Here is a 20,850-nt window from a genome sequence, read left to right on the forward strand (position 1 = left end):
CCAGCTTTCCCATCCAAGAGTCCTCTCTGGGTGAAGATCTCTGGAGAACCGCGCCTCTGATAACCTGACAAAGCGCTCGGCAGACCAAAGTGTGGCCACTCTTGGGAGTGGCTTGAGTGGAGGTTTGAAAAACGTGGGGGAGCCCTCCGCTGCCTCCTCACAGCTAGCACTCAGGCGGCCGGGGCGTTCTCACGCCCACCTGGGCAACACCCCGTGGGACCCCAGTTGCTGTCCCTCGCACCCCTGGGAAGTGTCCCTTGTCAGCCTATCCCCAGATCCCATGGCTTGCTCTCTGCACCGAATCCCAGCCTCTGCACCATATCCCAGCACAGAGCACCGCGTGCGGGAGAGATTGAACCTGGCGTAAGACCCAGACCCACCGGGTAACCCTGGGGCTCAGTCCTTTGCCCTCCTGGTCCTTCAGCTCAAAGAGAGACCACAATGAGAAGCAGAAATGACATTTGAGCTTAAGCCTTTCCCAGGGAAATAAATCGCTATGGAAAGATTCACTTGGAAAAGCGATTTGGCTTTTTTCTTTTTTTCACCTGAATATCCCTCCAGAGGAAGGGACGTTCACATCACAAAAGCTGCGTTTAGAGAGCATTAACTTGGAGGCCAGACTGAAAAAGCAGGACTCTACAGTTAAGGATTAAGCCACCACAAGGTGAAATAAGAACCCAGCTTTGGGGAGGATCTTGCCCGCAAAGGTCCGGGCCAGTTCTTAATACAACGGGTCCTGACAGCACGCCAGCTGGGACTTCCAGGAAGTGGCTCTGAGTCCTTGGGATTGGGGGCAGGGGGACTATGACCCTCTCATGGTATTAATGTTTTTACCACGAGAAATACCTCGACTGTGGTTTCTAACATGAACCTCTTGAGAACACTTCCTTAAGGATACTTCTTCCTGGATATGACATCTTTTTTCTAGTTTACTTGGAAAGGGTTCCAGGAAACTGTTTAGGAAGAGAAGAAGGAAGGAAGGAGGGAAGGAAGGGAGGCAGGAAGGCAGGAAGGCAGAAAGGCAGGCAATAATGGGGAAGTCATCAAGCTGGGTCACCACAGTGGGCGGCTGGAGCTCAGTCCCACCAGCGAATTCTGGGAGCTGGTAATAGAGCATGTGCCCCAGACTCACCCCAGCTGAAGAGCTGCGAAGTGGAGTATGAAGACTCCCTGCCCATCAGTGGTCCAGAGCTGCTTCTGAGACAGTAACGCATCACCCTTGCAGCCTGCCCTGCCACTGGCTGAGCAGTGCCCAGGGGCCAGATGGAAGCGCTCAGCCAGAGGGTAGAGCCAGCTGCCCCCAATGCCCTTCGCCCAAGGCAAGGAGTTCTAAGGGAACTAGAGGGGCCCCAAGTGTGATGGATGATTAGAGGATATGTGTTTCTTTCTTTCCTTCTTTCTTTCTTTCCTTCTTTCCTCCTTTTCTTTCTTTCTTTCTTTCTTTCTTTCTTTCTTTCTTTCTTTCTTCTTTCCTTTCTTTCTTTCTTTCTTTCTTTCTTTTTCTTTCTCTCTTTCTCTCTTTCCACAAAAGTCAACCAGCAATATACATTGTTCTACAACTTACACAAATTTTTACTGTACAATATGTCTTGGAAATTGTTGCAAATTCAGTGTATACAGTCTTTCATTCTTCTCAACTGCTGTATAATAGTCCACTACATAAATAAACCAGTTCCCTTAGCCGGTTACTTGGGGTTAGTCATTCCATTTCTTTTTAGTCTTTAACTGTTACAAACAATATAATATGCCTCATTTTTTTGTCCAGATGTATGAGTACACCTGGAGACAATTGCTCTGTAAACAGCTACTTCTATAGGTATAAAGACGACAGAGGCACTCAGTCCAACCAGCAATGCAGGGGCGAATCCTCTTCCTGCTTTTTTTTAATCACCCCTGTGCACTGTCAAACTTGGGGCTTGTGCCTTCTGTCCTTGTGACCTTCCTACAAGCCCCCAGGACCGTATGCATCCGCCACTAGGCAAGTGTGATTTTGAGCCAAATGCCAAGCCAGGTTGAAGAAGAAACCACTCACAGGAAGAGTCTGTGAAGGGTGGGCAAGAGAACGGAGGGAGACGCGCGCACACACACACACACACACACACACACACGCACAGAACCTTTCCTGGATAGGTAGCTACCTGGCCAAAAGCCTCCTCTCAGACATTTAAAAAACTGTAATTTGAATTGACCCTGCACTGATTGCTGCAAATGGAGTGATCCTTTTCTTTCCTTGGAGACTCACTGCAAGCAGCCTTACAGAAAAAGGCACCCTAGCAGTGGCCGGTTACCAAGTTGTGTTGATTCCCCAGGGCAGACTGTGTCTTGTGGCCTTTTACAGAACATCCCCTTTCCTGGGTGGTTTATAAACTGACCAAAAGGGATATGGTTTGTGAAAAAAAAAAAAGAACTTTTCTATCTTGAACACGAGTAAACTATCTCATCTATTTCCCATGACTTATTAGAAATAAAAGCCAGCTGTGGTTTGGGAAGCCCTGAGAACAGGTGTAAGCAGGTGCCCACTGGCGATCTGTCCTGCTCAACCCTGGCTGACAAGGATGAATTTTCTGTCCTTATGACTCACTTTAATGTACTCGCAGAGGAGATTTGCCGCAGCGCTAGCACATTGGTAAGGCTGCAATGCTGTAAACGTTGCATTCCGACTGTGAAATATTTATCATCTCTTCCTGTTTGCTCTGAAAACCTTAGGTGGCAAACTTGGGAGTGGAGTCCGTGTTCTTCTCTATCCTCCTTGCAGAAAATTCTACCCATGCACCACTGATAACACCGACAGATGTGTAATAAATGGAGAAACACGCATGCTCTCTGCTGCTGCCACGGAATTCCTCCAAAGAAGGAAGAAGTCTGTGTGCAGAAATACACTGCACTCGGTAAGACGGCCAAGTATGGGGTTCGGGCAGAACTTCTCTGCTGAGAAAAGGAAGGAGGGGTTCAGCTGTGGCTTTAGAGGGTGACAATGTGATGATCTCTCCAGAGACTGGGCGGAGGCTGGGACCCCCTCCCATGCCTGCTCCCTCAAACCTTCAGTGGGAGTCTGAAGTCACAGAAGGCTTGTTTGATTCATCCATGTCACAAGTCTCTTTTGAGTGCCTACAATATGTTTCAGGCCCCCACAGAATAGTAGGAGATGGGGTCAAGGTCAAGTTTGAGACCTTCTCTGACACAGATATTCAAATCTCGGACCCAACACTTGCTGGCTTCCTGGCTGTGAGAGGTGACATCACATCTGTAAGCTTCCGTTTCTTTTATTATTTATTTACTTACTTATTTATTTATTTGACATATAGTCAGTTTACAATGTTATGTCAATTTCTGGTGTGCAGCCTAATGCTTCAGTCATGCATATACATACGTATATTTGTCTTCATATTCTTTTTCATTATAGGTTACTACAAGATATTGAGTATAGTTCCCTGAGATATAAGAAGAAACTTGTTTATCTATTTTATATATTAAGCTTCTATTTCTTTTTTCTTTTTTTAGTATTTTATTTTTTTACTATTGTATTATTTAATTATTTTATTTTGGTCGGGGGAGGGAGGTAATTAGGTTTTTTATTTTTAGAGGAGATACTGGGGATTAAACCCAGGACTTCGTGTGTGCTAAGCATGCGCTCTAACGCCTGAGCTATACCGGCCTCCCTAAGCTTCTATTTCTTGGTCGCTGTGAAGACGTTAATAAAATCTCCTCTCCCCAGGCTGTTAAGAGGTCAGTGGTGGTGATATAGGCCGTGCACCTGACATTCAGGAGGACTAATGCTTCTCCAGGCCTCATCACATGAGCCAAGAGAAGCTGCTTGAGGGTTACTGAGCAGGGCAGCAATCATGGGAGTCAGATAACCAGGTAGAGTTGTCACGAATGGGTCAGCCCCAGAGAGCTAGCCACCTCCAGCAAAGAATTATTTCTTCTCAACCCTCGAGAAAGGCCTGTGTATTGATAAGTACAATGTAGCAAGCAGGCAAACCTGCAGTCAAATGTTGTCTCTAGTGCTGAGTGCCCTTGGGCAGTTACTTAACCTCTCTGAGCCACGGTGTCATCAGATCCTCAGCTGTAAAATGAGGATAATGACAGTACACATTGCATAGGTTGGTGGTGAAGATTACATTAATGAGGAATTACACACACACACCAGCGCCTGCTAGATAATAACCCAATAAAGGTGAGGCATCATTATGATTGTGTCACCCAGAAAACCCCTTTCCAGTCACACATTTGACTCAAAGACATGCAATCAATGCTAAAGCACAGATACAGGTGCTTCGTTGAAGGGAAAGAACACTGGGCTTAGTCATGAAAAGTGAGTTGAAGTCCTCATTCTGCTGCCACCCAGCTCTGTCACCTTAGCCGTCAAAGGTCTCCTCTTCTGAATTAGCTTCCTCACTGACCGCTGGATGTGGCATTGTGTGAGATGGAGGTGTTTGCGAAGGACACGGTGGGACTGAGATGTTCGGTGGTGTTATTGACTGCATGGGGCAGACAGGCAGTGGACTTGAAGTCAGACAGATTCAGGTTAGCTTTTCTGATTTGCCAGTCACTGGCTGTGTGGCTTTGGGCTGGTCACATAAGCTCTCTGGTGAATCTTTATATCCATGAAATGCACGTAATAACAGCTATCCCGCTGCTGAGAGACTTCTAAGTCCTCCAACCTAAAAAATGACTATCAAAGAGTTTTGTCATTTAAAAGGCTACATGGCTGTAATTTAGGATTGTGATTTGTCACGAGGAGGGCACTTCTCTGGGCAGTTACCTAGCCCACATCCCAACAAGGAAGAGCAGAAAGGCAAAGCCAGGGCAGCTAGAGAAAGCAGGGGAAATACCAAGACAGCAGAAGTGATCGTCCAACCTGAGGTCTGATGGGAACCCAGGACCCACAGACTCGGGCCAGGGCGGCTAGGGAGGGTATTCGCCTGTCTGTGGAGGAAAAAGACCCTCAGCTGCCACTGCTGTCAGGGCTCCTGGGAGAGCCTCCAAGCAGTGATTCCTAGGTCCTGTGCCCCCATGACCTCCTTCAAAGGCTCAGATGTTAGTGGTTCAGCCTGCTTGGCATGGCGGGGAGTCAGGCTTTGCAGCCCGAGGGCAGCTGACACATGTAGATCCATGCTCATGCCCAAACAAACGTCCACGACTATTTCCCCAAACCCCATGCACCTTGCCGTCCTAAGTGGGCTCATTATCTGCCTTGAATAATGCCGCCCTTGAGTTACGCCTCCCATGCTGAGCCTAGTCTAATGTACGAACATTAATTCTGCTGTGTTCCCTGAGGTTTCTGTAAAGATAATCAGCAGCATTCCTACTGAGAACGCAAAGGAGGACAAAGGGGAAATATCTAAAATCGTCTGCCTTGGCTCTGAAATAAACACCGAATCCATGTTAATTGTTGTGCTGTCCTCACGCTTCTGATGCAATCTGGGCTCAACATGACCCCGTTGGGAAAAAAAGCCTCTGCAAAATAAAGGAATGTCAGAAAGGGGAGTTATTCCCTCTTCAAGTGCTTTTCACCCTTTTTCTCTCTTGCAATGCTTACAAAACAAAGAAAGTGATGGGCAGGCCAAAGGTCCATCCCATCGGGCGGACCGCTGCGCTATTTGCAGCTGCGGGACGTTCAGAACCATCCAAGAAGCCCCACTTTCAGGACTATTTTCAGTGCCAACGAGAAAGCCAAGGGCGTGAAGGCCAAATCTTGTTATCTTAAAATGATGGTTATTATTCGCCGCTGTTTGCTATAGCCATTATTTTTTATCCTGGAAAGAGCCTGCTATGGGGGTATTTGATGTCTTCCCACTGCGGTTCTCCTTCTTAATGTCCATTCTCCCTGCCTGCTTGGGGAGGGGTGCCTGCCCCTTCTCTGAATGCCACAAATCAATCAGCTGCTAGAAGAGGAAATAAAATATTACATCGCCTGCAACCTCAAATCCCAGGGATGCTGGCGCTTCAGCTAATACCAAGCAAAGGTGACTCATCCTGCAGGGACCTTGGCTCTGGAATAATCCTATCCACACGTGTCCCAGTTGTTCTGGGACTCCCCACTCGCTCCCCCAGTGCTACTCCACAGCCTCCTTTGGAGAGTGAGCAAACCCTCCATCAAAATAAACCAGGTCCCGCAGACTCTGCCCTGATGCAGAATTTGTATTGCAGCTTGTCAGGAAAAGGATTTTAGCTCTAGGATTTGGAGAGCTCTTGTTAGATTAATAAACCCCTTCAAATCTGGTACTCGTTGTGGGAAAAGGGTGAGCACTGTGGAGACTCAATTGCCTCCTCCTCTTTTCTTACAAATCCCATGGAGATCTGGTCAGAGATGCTCTTCCCTGTTGGCTAGGAAGCAAAGGTGGACGGCTGCCCCTCACATTGGGTGGGGTCAACAAATGAACACGAGCCATTCTGTCTAGACCACCACTGCCCTGTGTGCCTCACAATTGAGAAAATGAGTGTTACCTCAGACTTGCTCCTAGAAGTCCATCGTCCTGAGCACCTAGAGAGACAGCTTAAATAAGCGGGGAGACATTTCCTGGCATTTGGGTCCTGCCATCCCCACGCAAGATCAGGCGAGGAGAGAAGCTACTTGAAACACACCTGCACTGGTTGTTGGGGCCCAGAATATTTACCAACTGTCACTTTTTCTGAGAAAACCAAAAGCACGTTTGTCATGTAAATACCTGAGCATTTAAACAGAATCTCAGTGGCAGTTTACAATTTTAATTAAGTTGTAATTCTTTGCAACATTGAAATATCTTTTTGTATGTATTTTCTAATTATAACAAGTGATACATGCTTGTACAAACCAGTTTAAACAGTGAGGCAATAAATAAAGCAGAAAGAGCATTCTCCAAAATCCTTTACCTCTGAAGACAGCCAGAGTAAATATTTTGGTGTTTTTCCTTCCAGAATTTTCTCTGTGTACATACATTGTTTTTCAATAGAATAACAAGAATGCCTCTCAGGGCCTTTTTTATTATAGTGACAATTTTACAACAACCTGAAAATCTATCAATAAGAAAATAGTAAATTATATTATAGGGCCTCTGTACAATGGAGTCCCTTGCAGCTACTAAGAAGAGATAGATCTGTCTCCACAGACAATGTGAACAATGTCCACAGTATATTGTGAAATTAGAAAAGCAAGTTGTAGGAAAATAAATGTTGTTTTGAAGATTAAGCATTTGCCTGTGCCTTTAGCCCAATACACATTCTTCATACCTCCACTGATTGCTTTACCTCGGTTTTCATTATTTATATTTGGGTGAATGTACAGCTGCCAGAGGGTCAGTATAGAGGAGACCCACGGTACTCATGTTACTGAGTCCAAGCTCATACTGCTCACCACAAGACAAGCCAATAAATCGAGAGATAAGTTGTTGTGGCAAGGAAAAACAACTTTATTTGGTAAACCAATGGACCAAGAAGATGAGGGACTAGTGTCCCAAAGAATCATCTTCCCCCAATTAGAATTTGGGGTTCCTTTATTCTAAAAAGGGTTGGGGTAAAGTCCTGGTTCTGGCCAGACTCCGGAGGGGATGTGCTAATTTCTTCCTTTCTGCAGCCATTCACAGGCGGGTCTGGCCAGGATGTCTCCTGTGAGCTAAACAAAGGTATTTTAGTTTAAGGCTTCTTACCTGGGAGGAAGGGTTCCCAGAGATGGGCCATTATGTATAACTTAAGCTTTTAGGCAACATCCTTTTAACAACTGATTAGTAATAGAATACAAATACAAAGGTTCTTCCCTACTGCACTCATTTTCTGGAGAGTTTCTCCATCACTCAGTGGATCACTGCCTGCAGACCAGCTCTGGACCACCAGCACCCCTCAGTGAAGTTGTCAGCTCCTGACAAACTGGCCGTCTCCACTAGTTCCTGCCAGCCCACTCCCTCTAGTGAGCTGTTCCTACAAACCAGATCTGGCCTGAGCCCTCTGGCAGATTGTCACCACCACCAGGCTGCACACGCGAATTCTGCCTGATGTGGTGGAGCTGCGGTTGACCTCCCTCACTCCCTCTATGGAAGGAAAAAAAAGTTTTGCCTCCATTTGCACATCGTTTCAACATTCCTCACTCTGTGTTGTACAATTACAATACTTGACTTCTTTTTTGAACCAGTTACACCTGCTTGGTTTCCTTGGGAGTTAAATGAAATCTCTAGTACAATTCCATTTTTATATCTGCATGACGGTCGATATTTTTTTTCTAAAAAGTATCTTTTAACAATGGCAAGAAGGTATGACCAGTGGTTTGAAGAATGCAACTAGGGGAGCCACCTATGTTCGTATCCTTTTGCTGCTGTAACAAATAACCACAAACTCGATGGCTTACAAAAGCAGAAGCCCAAGCTGAGTCTCACTGGCTCCACTCAAGGGGTCTGCAGTGCTGGTTCCTTCTGGAAGCTCCAGGAGAGAATCTGGTCCTTGTCTCTCCCAGCTCCCAAGGGCGGCTGGCATCCTGGGCTTGGGGCCCCACCACTGCAGTCTCTGCTTCTGTCATCTCAGGGCCCTCACCTCTCACTGAGTCCTTCATCATCCTTCTTAGAATGACCACTGTGGTGGCATCAAGTTCACCCAATAACTCAGCATAATCTCCCCATCCAAAATCCTTAATCATAAAGGCCCTTTTGCCATATAAGGTGCCATTCACAGGTTCCAGAGATTTGGAGATACAGTTATACAGCCTCTCCCATCAAGAAAAGTTCGGAAAAGCAGAAACTCGGTTAGGGGGTGGGGAGTGTGAAGGAAAATATAAAGGGCTGAAATCCTGCTAAGACTTCCTCAAAAGTCTAAAAAAAGTAGTAAATAAAAGAATTGTCAAATAAATTATAATACATCCATAATTGAAATAGTATGTAACAGTTACAACCAATGAGTTAGGTCATCAAGTGATAACATTATATTCCATGACATGGAAAGATTGTCAAGGTACAGTAACTGAAAAAAGCAACATAAACAGTGTGATTCCACTTGCATACATTAAAACAAGAACTATATATGAATAAATGGGTTATAGGTACAGAACAGAAAAGAAACTGATATGTATGGTTGTCTCTTTAGGGGAAAGTGGTGGGATCCAGTAGGAACATGAAGGGAAATTTCCCCTTTTTTGTGAACTTGGTAATTATTTGAATATTTGCAGTATTATATTTTGCACTGCATACATATAATTTTTTTAATCACAGTAATGAAAATATTAAAGACAAATCAGAGCAGGCAAATATTCCTTCCCTTCCCCTTCTGAAAACCCCTGTTCTGGCCCCTCAGAGAAGCGAAGTCAGGTGCACCCTCACAGATCCATCAGTGAGCAAAGGAATGGCCCCATCATGCCCAGAGGAGATGGACGGGGAGGGGCAGACTGACACAGGTGGTTTCTCCCCAGAGGTGAGCACGTGTTTGCTTGGTTCTCAGGCTACAAGAAACCCACAGGTAGGAAGCTGCTCATCACGTTCCACATGCCCGATCTTTCTCCTTAGGCAAGGATGCTCTGAACTGAGCATGCACCCTCACCGCCGTCACAACGCTCTCCCGTGTTTATGGGGATCATTTCCTCCTTTCACATCCTGCCACCGTTAGCCAGGATTCTAATTAGCAGCCGACACAGAACACCAAGCAAGTTCTAGAAATATGCACACAGTTTCTCGCAAGAGCCCACTCCCCTCTTATTACATTAACGGTGAAGATACTCCCTGTGGTACCTGCGGACGACGTATCTGATTAAAAGCCGGCAGAACATCTCCACGTTCCAGACATTCATGCTGAATAAACAGGACAAGCAGAGATGGAAACAGCTCTGACACAACCCTTCACGTGAATACAAATTGGTAAAAACTGCCATTTCAAAGCCCCTTGTGTTTGCTCTGTTAGCTGAGCACACTTCGCTCCCCCAAAGGTCCAAGGCTACAATGGTATCGGAATGGGGCCCAGATTAGGGTATCCCCCTGCACCAGAGGACAGCAGACACCATGTAGTTACTTCTACAGCCCTTGACCTACTCCAGTGGTCATAGGACTGTTTACTTCGCTGGCCCCTCCTCAAACCCACAAACCAGCCACTGGTCTGAACTGGCAGGTGCCAGTCAAATCATCGGTCTCTTGCCTCGCACTGGCGGTGGTGCTCTGAGACCCCTTTTCCAGTCTGAAGACCCATTTACAGGTGAAAAAGCCACCATGGACTCCATGAAATACAAGATCTATTTTTTTGTGATACAAATGAACTTATTTACAAAACAGAAACAAGCTCACAGACATAGAAAACAAACTTATGGTTTCCAAATGGAAAAGGGGTGGGGAAAGATAAATTAGGAATTTGGATTAGCAGATACAAACTCCTATATAGAAAAAGGATAAACAACAAGGTCCTACTGTATAGCACGGGAACTTTATTCAATATTTTGTAATGGCCTATAATGAAAAAAATATGAAAAATACTATATATGTATAACTGTAATACTATATATGATCACTATGCTGTACACCAAAAGTCATAGAACATTGTAAACCAACCACGCTTCAATAACAAACAAACAAACCCTTAGATACAGGGGAGACAAATAAAAGCTAATTAAATTTTAAAAGTCTATTTTTTGCATTTATTTACTTTAAAAATATACAATGCAAAAAATCAATAATAAATTAAGCAACTCTGTAAATAAATTTGCACCTTATATCCAAAACAGTATTTATATATATTCAGAAATATTTATAGTACTAATATTTGACACACTGTTATGGACTAAATGTTTGTGTTCCCCTCCAAAGTTCATATGTTGAAAACTCATACCCCAATGTGATGGTGAGGAAGTGGGGCTTTGGGGAGGTGACTGGGTCATTGAGGGTGGAGCCCTCATGAATGGGATTAATTCTTTTATAAAAGAGGCAGAGATTCCAAGCCCCTTCTGCCATCTGCAACACTTTGAAAGGTCCTCACCAGACCCCAGCCGTGCTGGCACTCTGACCTTGGCTTCCAGGCTCCTGAATGGTTAGAAATGAATTTCTGTTGTTTATAAGCCACCCAGTCTATGGCACTTTGTTACAGCAACCAAAATGGCCTAAGATATTTACTCTTTATACAATGGACCGCAGACCCAAGGATCTCTTAAGCATCACTCCAAGGAGCCCTCAGTCCATAACGTGGGACTTACTAGCGCAGGGTGTGCAAAAGAAAAAGGGGCCTGGGTTTTGCCTTTGGAGAGCCTGACATTTTTAAAACTGCTAGACTCAAGAGTTTCAAGTTAAGCCAGAAGTAGAGCAAAGGGAGGGAGCCAACGGGGCCTGGAGGGGATGATGGAAGAGAAAGGGGCAAGACCCACAGGAGGAGGCGGCCCCTGAAGGCGGGGTGCGGGGTGCGGGGTGGAGGGAGGGCCTCGCGGAGCCGCTCCACTGTGGGCTGAGCGCTAGAGCCCTTGGCCTTCACCAGGACAGGCTGGAGGGGCAAGGCTGGGCCCGAGGGCTCCCTGGGGGGCTCGGCTTCTGGGCCCTCCTCACAGGACGTGGGGTGATACCCCGAGTACTTTCGTGGCCACGAAGGAGGTCCCATGTCCCTATCACCCAGACACGAGTCGATTTCAACTCCCATCTCCTCACACCCAGGGAATCACAGCAGATCCCAGAACCCAGGAAGGAAGCATCTTCATAGTGAAGCCTCCTGTGGAGGATAATTTGAGCATTCACCTTCAATCCAGGGACTGACCCCTTCTCTGATTTCCAGCAAGGCCAGTGTCTCATTTGTGCATGAAGAGTGACAAAGTCGTTTTCACTGAGCACGTCGCTTAACTGTTACTTCGCTGCTTGGAAGCTGCAGAAAAGAAGGAGGTGATTATCACAACTTTCAGGTTGCAAACCCCATGGAATGTAGCAGAAATAAATGATTATAAATTTATTTGTTAGTATAACAGTGTGAGTGGGGTTCTTAACTACTGCAAGGCACCAGGCTGCACAATTCACTTCCATTCAGTTCCTCCCTGGAGGAGGCTTCCAGACCCACCCAGGGTAGAGTCTCCCCCTCCTCCCCTTGCCATTACGCTCCATCTGTCTGTGAGCTTTTTTTTCTCGATGGTACTTCTCACACTCCGTTAAGTATCTTATTTCCTGATTGCTTTCCATATCGCATGCATCCATCCACTGGTCGGTCACCTCCTTAATTGTAGCCAGAACTTGTTTGCTTATTAACCTTCTATTCCCAGTGCGTAGGAAAGTGCCTGGCTTCCCATGGACACCTTTTTTTCATTTAATTCATAAATGATTCAAGTTAAACTTTGTCACAACTTATGGAGTAAGTACCAGTGCTAACTTGACTTTCCTGAATGTGGACATTGAAGCTCAGAAAGATTAAGAAACTTGACCTAAATCACGCAACCACTAAAGGGTGACCAGGAGGCAGACTCAACTCAGGCTGATGTTTGGCTGGAGCTCCTGAGACAGGGCTGCCTATACGCCTGCCCTTGAGCGCAGTTCACAGCAGGGGCAGAGCAGAGAGGGGCTCGCTCAGCACACCCCAGCGGGACTCCTGAATGAGAACCTTAGATCTTGTTCCATGAAAGGCTGTGTATTCAAGGCAGGGCCCACAGAGCTGTCTCTAAGAGTTACACAGAAAGGGCCTCGGAATAGGGACAAAACCTCAGGCTGCACGTCTCTCTGTCCAAGTCAAACATCAATATCCCAGTGGACTTAGATAAGGCTTGCAAACCCAGAGGTCCAAAATGTCAGCTGGAGGGACATGTGTGAAGCAAATGAGAGTGTTACTGGGAAGAGAGGGAGAGAAAGGAGAGCTATTGATTACCCTGGATATTTACGACTTTTTGGTGTAGCTGGTGACTCGCACAGGCTGACTATTCGATTCTCCACCCACCCATCTTACAAGGCTAATAGGAGGAGGAAGTCAGCTGACAAATGAAAGCCACTGTGAGCCTGGCACACAGTCGGAACTCCCTAAATGGTAGTTGTTGTTGTTATTATTATTATAACTCTTCTGGAGGTAAGAGCGATGGACCTCAAAGCAACCCAGCTGACTCAAGGTGCATGTCTCCTTGGGTTTCCACAAACATAGCAAGGACAAGTGTCTTCATCTCGAACAAGATGTATGTTAAGGCTCATCTCCTCTGACAGTGAATAGAAGGTGCAGGTAAGATGAGATCGAGAGATCAGAAAATATATACATGTATCCATTTATCTGTATACATTAGTGTATACGTGTGTCCATATATTCCCTCCATAATGGCTTTAAGTGAAGTTGATACAGATACTCAAGCTGAGCTTGGGAATAAATTGCATCTGAATTGCTCACTGCCATATATGTCACGCTGCTTTGAGATTGCTACCTTGGGCATCAGATGAGAGCAGGAAATAAGGTTCCTGTTCTTAAAAAAAACGAAAAGCAATTGCCCTTTAATGGCAATGAATGGGATGTCTTGTACACGATTCCCTTTCTGTAATCTGTTTGCCAAGACTAGGACAGTATCTTAACAAGGCTTTTCTCTTTGTCCTTTACCCACCCCACCCCCAATCAAAGAAAAAGCCTTTTCAATCAGACCTGCCACCAGATTACTTAATTTTGAGAATGACAGCCAAGACCACAGGTGCACTACTCCCTCCTTCCAGCAGAAGGACCTCTGATCAGACAATCCCAGCTCCCAATTAATCACCCAAGTGTGTCTGCCTGGCTGAAAATGTTATTACGAATGCACATCCCTAGCTTTGAAAAGGGGGAAAATGGGGATATTTACCCAGCCTCTGAATGTTTCTAGCATAGAATTAAACCAATAAGGACTCGTTCTCTGTCTTCTGAAATTTGCACACCACACAATCCAACAACCCTTAAAAAAATAATTCAGATGGAAGGAAGGAATGAAGAAAGGAAGGAAGGAGGGAGGGAGGGAGGGAGAAAGAAATCGTGAATCCAACCAAATAAGAATTGAGTCAGGAGCCTCAATTTCAAACCCGCAAGCATGTGCACAGAAAGGGGAAGAGAAGGAGGGACAGATCAGAAGGAGGAGGACGACGAAATCCAAATTAGAAGGCAGTATGTAAGTGATAATGACAGCTTTGGGCAGTGAGGTGGATTATCCAGGGGAACGTGAATAAATTCAACTGGACAATTTGCCGTTACTCTGCCAAAGTCTCTGATATTTACCAACAGAATGTAGTCGGAATTGGAATCTCGGAATAAATCAACAGATTTGAAATGTGGCTCTGACAACCTTCACTTCTGATGTTATGACAGCTGCAGGGCTGTCCTAGAAATGCGCCACAGCCCCACTCCCCCTGCAATTAGCATGACTTTCCTGCTGTTGTCAACCCCGCATGGCTGTTCTCCTGCAGCTGCATTTGTACACCAGGCAGGCAGGACCTGGCATGTAGGAGGGGCAAACAACTGGTAGTTAATCATAATCAATTGACCAATAAACCCCAGGTATTGAGACTTAACACCCAACCTAAAAGATGTTCTAGCTCCAGGAAGCTAGATACACATGGATGACCTACAGCTCTGCTGGCAGCCCCTTAGGTTGCCCAGGGGCTGATGGGATGGTGACAGAGAGAAGACTCTGAAAGTTTTGTGACAGGCTGCGGTGGAGTTCATGATCTAGGAAGAAGGTGCTGGTCCCTGTAAATCTAAGCCAGGTGTCTGGAAACTTCAATAAGTGTTTATGGAAATCAGGAAAAAGGCTGGGGGTCCATTGTCAGAGAACTCAGGCAGTAGCCAGGCAGACCGCACCTTAAACTGGGAAATCAGTTTTATTCCCCCAAGTTAAATTGAACTTGAAATTGGGAAGGCATTCTCCTTTCCAACGGCTGGTTTTCCTTGTGAAACAAACACCGAGTATCATTAAGGAGGAGAGAGAAGCACTCTGGGAACCCCCAGTCCTCTATAATCTGGATCCCAGAGCTGGGAGGGGGACCATAATGGTGAGAGAGCAGGAGAGGAGAATATGGCTTTTTTAGTCTAATTCTGACTTTATATATGGTCAGTTAAGAAAACGCCTGTGTAGTGGAATGTGAAATTCATGAGGATAATTATCTGCTGTACTCATAAGAGTGGCTAAAGGGCTTTTAAGTCTGCAACCATATTTAACTAGGATGCCTTAAACGGGGGAAGCACTTAAATGACTTAGTGGATATTTTCATTTACAGGGTTTCAGAATCTCAGGGTTTGCAGTAATCACCTGGCCCATCAGGTTTCAAAAAGATACATGAGAATACATACCTAGTCCTAAAGTCTGTCTTATTTACATGTTGCAGTAGCAGCTTAAACTAACAATAAACGTTTATTATCTCACACAGTTTCTGATGGTCAGGAATTCAGGAGCAGCTTAGCTGGCGTGGGGCCTCTTACGAGCTGCCAGCCAGGGTCTCAGTTATCTCAGCTTGACTAGGCTGCTAGGATCCACTTTGCAGATGGCCACTCACACAGCTGACAAGTCAATGCTGGCTGAGGACCTCCTCATAGGACCACCTGAGTGTCCTCGCAACTTAGCGACTGGTTTCCCCAGATGCTTATATTAAGACATGACCATACCCACTTAAATAAAGTAGAAATGTGTTCCCTCATTTATAAAAAGTTCTAAGATAATTGATGCATGATTGGCATAGTGGGACCACTAAGTCATTAGACACCCAGGATTCTTCTTTTATTCTGTCCACCATCCTTATTATGAGAACTGAAGTTTGCCTCCTTCTTCAACATAGCTGCCAGAGATCCAGCCATCTGCTCAGAATCCAACAGAAAGCAGAGTTAGAGGGGAAAGGGAAAAATGGGTCTATACCAACCGTCTGTCTCACAGTTGTAGTTTTCAGAGAATCTACCCAATAACTTTTGTTACCATGTCATTAGCCCAAATGGCCACATCGAGTGATAATGGAGGTTGGGAAATTTATATCTCAGGCTAGTGTATTGCCACTCTAAATAAAATCAACTTTTATAACTAAGGAAGAAAAAGAAAATGGACATTGGATCAGCAACCAATAGTTTCTGTCAAAGTTGTTTTGTAGAGAACCCCAGAAAGTTGTATTATGCCATAATTTCCACATGATACTTCCACAGAATGGCATATACTTCCTAAAACTGGTGATAAAAGGTCAAAGAAGAGAAGAATGAAGAAAATGGGTGGGTAGGAAGTAGCAGCAGAGATGTCTCGTCTTTGGTAAAAGCATAAATTATCCCGGGAATTTTCTCATTGTAAGAATGAAAAGGTTGACATGCTCCCCAATGAGTTCTATAATGCTTCCTAGCAATGAACTAGAAAGGAAGGGCTTGTAACCCTAGCCCACCATATCAGGAGTCTCTTTCTCCAGTGTGATTGGATGGGGACCTGTTTTAACATTAGGCTGAAATCCAAAGCTGTTTTTCGATTCTCTCTTCCTGACATTTACAGCAACAGGCTGAATTTTCTGCCTAGTAAACTGAAAGGCGCTGCCGATGGTGGGTGTTGGAAAATGATGCAGAAACAAACAGAACATTATTTATGCCAATGGAAACAGTAAATCGCCCTTCTTTTGCACCCAAATGACACAGCTGGTGCAAATCAAAAGTTCTCACACCTCAGAAGGAGAATAATCCACGAGCCTCTCAGAGGAAGAAATTACCTGCCTGCCTATACAGCACAATAAATGTCCCTTTTAAAGTGAAATCATTTCTGAGCTCCTCAGCCCAAGACTGATGGTGAAAAAGACAGCAACAGTATTAAAATGGAATATTTAATATTGTCATGTACCAATAAATCAGCCGGTAAAAGGCAGCAGGTGTTGTTTTTTGTTTTTTGTTTTTTTTTTCCCTACTCTTAAAAAGAGTTACGGGGCTTTAATTTGAATGGATGTTGGGTTATGATTATGGGTTATGATTGTAAAAAGTATGAATTTGTGTCTCTATGGCAATCGGATGGCTTTGCACAGAGCAGTTAATATAAAATGCGGCGTACTTCTCTGTCAGTGTCAACAACTATTCACTTCTCCTACTAATTCAATAGACTATAATGGTGACAAGTTTAGAAGCTGAAATAATGATCAAGCGAAAGCTTTGAATAGTTCGATCTTTCCGGCTCCGTGGTGCTTTGCAAAGTTTGCCTAGTTATACTCTTAGACAAGGGTGTTTGCGTGGAGATCGATTTGCCTTTGTATTAGTCACAGAAGAAAACTCTAAAGTTCAAAGGATCAACTCTTCCATTTGGCGGACTTCTCATCCTACTGTCTATATACAAGACTAACCCTGTTCAGACCACCTCTAGCCATAAGTAGCGTCTGGAGTCAGACGAACTTGACTTAAATTCCGGCTCTGCCACTTAGCAACCATATGTAATCTTGGACCTGCCACTAAATCTTCTTGAATCTCAGTTTTCACCTGTAAAAATGCAGGCAAGAGGTGATGGAATACCTTACAGGGAAGAGAAATGCCACTCCCTACCCCTCTGGAATTTTAAAACCGGGATTCTGTCTCTACAGTCTGCATGCATTCCCACCAAAAAGGTCTTTGACCTACTTTCTTAGCTCGTTATTCCTGGAAGAATAAATACATCCATATGTGAAGTGATTAGCGGTGCAGGGCACCTGGTGAGGCTTCATAAAACTGAGCGCACATCAGCGCCGTCATGACTGTGAGAAGTTGCTGGGCTCCCTCTGTGGCACTCCCAGAGACCCACAGATATCCCCGACCCAGTAGATTTCTCATCACGGTATGAAGGACGGAGCGGGGAGGGGGGAGTTCCTAGCCAAGTGTGACTATTTTAACTGCCACAACATATTCAAGGACCTTTTTTCAATCCTTTTGTTATTATAATTAGTCACAAAAAGGCCAAACTGAGACCGCAGGAAGCGTTGGCTTCCTGACCTCTGTGCTGTGCTGGGTTCTGATTTATGACAGTTCAAGGTTGCCAAGGAACCAGCCAGGAAAGCACAAACCCACTCTGACCCTAATTCCAAGGCAGACCAAAATGCCGCCACCTCTCCTGGAGAGGGAGGCCGTGGCAGGTGCCCGCAGTCTCTTCAATAGAGCACAGCTTCGTGCAGAGCACACCCTCCTGAAGTCCCAGAGCTGTGCACGGGACGCCTCCCTGCAGTGGTTTACAAAGCTGCCACACCTCCCATCAGAGGACAAACGGACAGCAGCCGCGCTGTCATCCAAGCTGATTTGTTAGCTAAAGATCAAACATGGTGGCAGACAGAAATACAGTGGAGATCATCACACACGTGGTAAATGGGAGCGCCTTCCCAGGGAGGGAGGTACAAGGCAGGGTGGGAGAGAAAAATGATGGACGGGGCCAAACAGATAAGGTTTCTTCTGTGGCAACGAGGCATCACCCTTAGACAGAAAACGTGATTTTTTTTCCCCAAGGCAGAGGACAGGCGATGCAATGCTTTGGGGACGACTTTGCTGCTAAGACTGTATTCAGTGAAACATTTTTTTTCAAGCCCTTGGGTTGTGAAAAGAAGAGCAGCCAGTGAGCACCAGAACACCTGCTGTTTGTTGAGCACAAGCCCTGAACTAAATGCTCATATTCCCTCAACTCCTAAGAAGAGGCTGAAAGTTATTAATATCATCCCAATGATCAGGATAAATTGAGGGCCAGCAAGTCGGGAAGTTCATGGATGATTTTTGAGGACCCATAATGGACCAGGCGCTGACCGGGCTAGATGCTAAAGATCCAGTGGTGGACATGAAAGACTTAGTCCCTCCCTGCAAGGAACTGACATTCTAGTAGGAATATAAATATATATATACACATATATGTACACACGTAAACAAATAGTAAGGTTATTTCAAGGACAGACAGCACTATGAAAGGAATGAAGTCATTGGGTACGTTTCAGAGTGATTTGTTAGGAGAGGGGCTGCCGCTTCAGCTAGAGCACTCTGGGGGAAAAGTGGTGACATCCAGCAGCTGCTCAGTAATGACAGATCAGCCACGTGAACACAGTGGAGAGGGCGTTGCAAGCAGAATGAAGAGAAAGTGGAAAGCACTTGAGGTGAAAGCAGAAAGAAGATGCAGAAAGCAAGCCAGCATGGCCGGGGGGCAGTGGGCACTGGGAAGGGGACGGATAAGGCTACACCATGTATCCCAAGTCATGCCATTAGGAAGGGTCGAAGCTAGAACTGTCATCCAAAACTGTCTCAAAAAGTCATGGGCAGTCACTTTTGCACACTGAGATAAACTACAACAACGTGGGGAGGAGGGCAGCTCATGGGTTTGGGGTCAGCCTGCCCAGGTGTAAATCCTGACCTTCCCAGGTATGACCGGGAGGGTCTAGTTTGGGAAAGTCACCTGACTTCCCTAAGGCCTCGGTTTCCTTATATGTAAAAGAAAATGATCACAATCTCAATTCCTTCCCCAGTAAGTTATTGTGAGAATTAAGGATGGACCATGTGAATGACTGGGTAAGCCTTGAGTAAGTGATATTTTTCCTACTCAGATGGATTTTTCTAAAAGGAATGAAAGACATTATTTCCCATTTTTGCCCCCAGAGTTAAACAGGTCTTGGTTAAGGTGATTTTCCTGGGGTGAAGGGTCTGGGAGATGCTATGGCAATAGCCCAGCTCCCATGAATTTTGGTTCAGTAAGATTGGGATAAAACACTGCTTTGGTGTTTTTCTCAAAATAGGAGACTCAAACCATGAGGACACAGTGCCCAGAGGTGACAGGATCTCAGATGGGGATGGTCATGGGAATAAAGTCTTAATCCTAAGTTACATGGGCACAGAGCAGCAAGGAGGGTCCCCATAGGCAGCCAGGTAAGGGGCCACCCTGGCCACCTCTCACTTGAATTTCAATCTGTTCTAAGTAGTTAGAAGGAGGAGAATTTAACAAAAAGGATGCTGTGGTTCTCTGTGTTTTCTGTATCTGCATTGTGACCAGTGACAGGACGGAACTTGGGTTGGTAAGTGTCCAAGACAAATAACACTTATCATACTTTTTGTTAAATTGTTTTGCAAGTATGATATTTTATCTTAGGGAAATCTTGATAAACTTGGTCTATCATGATCTAGAAGGAAAACTGAAACAGCTCAAGACATCCAAACTGTAGCATATGCCCTGGTTGGTACTGCCAATGAGTGGCGAGGCCTAGTCCTGGGGGTACAGGAACAAGAGATGCGTGGTCATCGCAGAGAGTCAGCTTTGGACACCAGCTGTCATTTCTTAGTGTCTGCAGACTCCCTGAACTATTCCAGGGTCCAGCTCTCCTCCAGCGCAGACCCATGCAGAGAGTGGGCATGACTGTGTTGCAGGTCACAGAATAGAGGTGGAAGGGTTTGTGGGCTCACAGTGCAAATGTACATGGCCAGACCACCACCCAGGGGCACTTGGGGCAGGTCTACCTCTGACAAACTAGTTTAGACAGCTCCTTGCTTTATGAAATTCTGGGTGTATTTGTCCCATGTTACATTTAGTATGTGCATATATAGGCAGGCAAAAAGTAATGCTTATTCCCATAGACCCCTAGATTCTACTGATAACCTTCATAAGTCTATAAACTGGACCTTGTGTCCTCTTGGGCTGTAACTTCCAGGTTTTTTCCCTTATGTTGTGGGACTGTCCAAAAGCAAGCCAGTATCCTTGGGCTCCTCTCCCTGTGCCTTCTCCATATCTCAAGTTTCAGGTAAGCACGTTAATTATTGCATTCTACTCCAGATAAGATGAGTGTGGGAGGGTCCAATGGAGATGAGAAAGAATAGACATGAGTGCCTTTGTAAGGACATTTCCATTAGGATCTTTATTTTATATTCTAACTATCTTTTATGTGGGCACTACCATCACATGGAAAATATTCCAAAACAACAAGATGGCTATACAGTGAAATGTGGCTTACTTCCCGTCTCTACCAACCATTTCCCAGTTTAATTTCCCAACAGTAACTACTGTTACCAATTTCTCAAGTA

Source organism: Camelus ferus, chromosome 6 (genome assembly GCF_009834535.1).
Source record: "Camelus ferus isolate YT-003-E chromosome 6, BCGSAC_Cfer_1.0, whole genome shotgun sequence".
In the NCBI taxonomy this organism is placed as follows: domain Eukaryota; kingdom Metazoa; phylum Chordata; class Mammalia; order Artiodactyla; family Camelidae; genus Camelus; species Camelus ferus.